At 36.3% G+C, this 2,553-nt stretch overlaps 1 long non-coding RNA gene across 1 annotated transcript; it reads right to left on the bottom strand.

Annotated features, from left to right (window-relative positions):
* Nucleotides 1-1,226: 1,226 nt before the first annotated feature.
* Nucleotides 1,227-2,232, bottom strand: LOC147677955 (uncharacterized). The gene is made up of 2 exons (XR_015302469.1): nucleotides 2,141-2,232; nucleotides 1,227-1,485 (listed from the first exon to the last, which is right to left on the bottom strand). It is a non-coding gene; the product is annotated as an uncharacterized LOC147677955 (long non-coding RNA).
* Between the last annotated feature and the right edge of the window lie 321 nt (nucleotides 2,233-2,553).

The raw sequence follows: 2,553 nt of genomic DNA on the forward strand, positions 1-2,553 counted from the left end.
GGGTGGGTAGGGTAAGCTTATCAAGGTTTACCTGGGTAGGATTAGTACAAGGGGAAATATGAGGGTGTAATACCACAACAGAGATTCGTAACACGGACCATGGTCATGTAAACAGGATTGAATTTAGTACTGTTTTAAGATGAAAAACTCAAGTGCAGAAGGAGCCTCAGATGGTCCAGTTTGCAGAACCATAGTAGGCGGACCTCAAAACATCAGCGACAAATAATCTCAACCACCACTGTTTGGGATCTGTAGCCGCTGTCTGCCCTGTGGTCCTCCAAAACAGGTCTCACAATCTAAGATTTTAATTTTGTCCAGATGCCTTACAATCATCATCTTAGGAAAATAAGATTAATACAACAAAAACAGAGCATGTACAAGTATAACTTCCTAGCCCTTGAAGGTGTAAGAAACTCCATACAAAATCCTCCCAGCTAGGTGCTTACTTTCACTACCCACAGTAGGCTCCATGTGGCCTTACCAGTCACTGCACTAAATCCTTAATGTAATCACTTACGTGATCTTAAATAGAAGGGTTTTGCTTGGAAAGCGAAGTCTCCAAGACAAGAAGACAGAACTCCAGTGCATGTAGCTAGAACCTATGCAAAGTGTGTACAAGTAGTTACTGGTTAACTGGTTCTTTTTTTGTATAACTGGGTCCACCTAGGGAAAAATATTTCTTGAAGATGAAGATAATTAAGTGTATTTTTGCAAATATATACCTCTGCTCTGTAAAATACATCTATTAAACGTTAATCACCTCTTTACAGCACTGGTTCGTATCCAACAAAAAGGAGAAATAAACTTATCATAGGCAGACACTGGTCAGAAGTTGTTAATATTCAGATTTCTGTATACATTTTACACTGACTAGTAATTGTATTGGTCACATGAAACCAGCGTTTGTAAATCTGAAATCCTTCCATAGGCTGTGAAACTAGGGTATTTAACTGGAGAGTGAGGTCGAGTGAAGAGATTCAAGAAAACGACTGACATTTTTTTAAGATGTTGTGAAGAATAAGTGGGATTTCGCGACTTACAGTTCCCTCAAATAAGACTGCATAAATAAGGGTCACTTTTGCCATGAACTCATTGGCTCATCTGTACAAAGACCGTTTTGTGCCAACTATTTAGATACCTTAAAATTATTTTACAGTGGTCATAAAATGTCTCCTACAAGTACACAGAAGCGCATATATCCTGCATGAAACAAAATGAAAAACAGATCAAATTGACACTTTCATTGTTTAATAAATCAACATCTTGAAACGTAGATGCAGGCTAATCATGAGAAATAAAAGTTAACACAACCAGCATACCTGTAATCTAAATATACAATAAACTTTAGAAATGCAGCTCTATAACAAGTAGATATATAAAAATGGTTTCTTGTTCACACAATTAGTCAATTTGGAGAAATTTTCCACGATTGATCTGGCTTCTATAAAACTTTCCAAAATCCACTCATTCAGGTTTCACGTAAGGCTGAAACAAAGAAAACAGAAGATATTTTCACTACTAAAAACAAATCTAATTGGTTTGTAGCTTAACATATGAATATTATTTTTCATTTAAATATAGGTCATTATAAGGTTTCATCTTCAAAGAAGAAAAGAACCACGAGAATTCTAAAATCTGAAAAACGGCCTAAAACATTCAGAAATGCTCAGTTATTTGTAAAACGAGAGGGCAACAGGCACATCACTAAGATTACGTTTTCCAATCCTGGGTACCAAAATTTGTTTTTTTTTCCCTATACTCATTCGGTGACTGATACAATGCTCATTGAACACCTGGTCCATTACTAATTGTTCTTCGTTGACTCCCTAACCCACTTCAAATTCTATTGCTCGATTTACCCAGTTTTCGATTCAAAACACCCAGTGATAGCTTTCAAATGGGAGGAAACTGCTTACGACTACAAATTATATGAATTCACGTGTGGGGCAACAAACTACAAACGTAGGTATAATGATCAGGCCTTACAACCAGCATAATTTGAACTTAAAACATTCCCAGGGTATTTCTATATAAGTTGCATTTCACACATGCTAGTCACTATAACCATCTATTGATTCAAAGCAGTTTTATAAAAGTATAGGGTTTATATAACTTTACGTTCAAGTATTACAGAACAAACCTTTTCGTCCTCCTCTTCAACTCCTGCTTGTGTCATGAGGTCTGCAATGTTCTTCTCCAAGTCATCAATACGCCCGCTCATGTCATCAAGTACCAAATGTCAAGGAAAACTCAAACGATTATACAAGCAAAGTAGATATACTTTGCTAGCCTTGACACAGTTGTGAAACATTATGTGCTACTTTCAAAAGGAACTAGCCGAGTTTACATTTAAAATCTAGCACTGTGCCCCTTTTAATCAAATAAGTAAAAGGAAGCACAACAGAACAAAAACATTTCTGGCCACCATTGTTTATCTAACACTTCTCACTCACTTATGAGGAAACATTATCAGAAATATAACCAGAGAACAAGTTACAGCAAGAGTTACATATTCTAGCCACTAAAAGGAGGATGAAAACATTCACGTAACAA

The sequence above is a fragment of the Lissotriton vulgaris genome, chromosome 12, assembly GCF_964263255.1.
Source record: "Lissotriton vulgaris chromosome 12, aLisVul1.2, whole genome shotgun sequence".
In the NCBI taxonomy this organism is placed as follows: Eukaryota; Metazoa; Chordata; class Amphibia; order Caudata; family Salamandridae; genus Lissotriton; species Lissotriton vulgaris.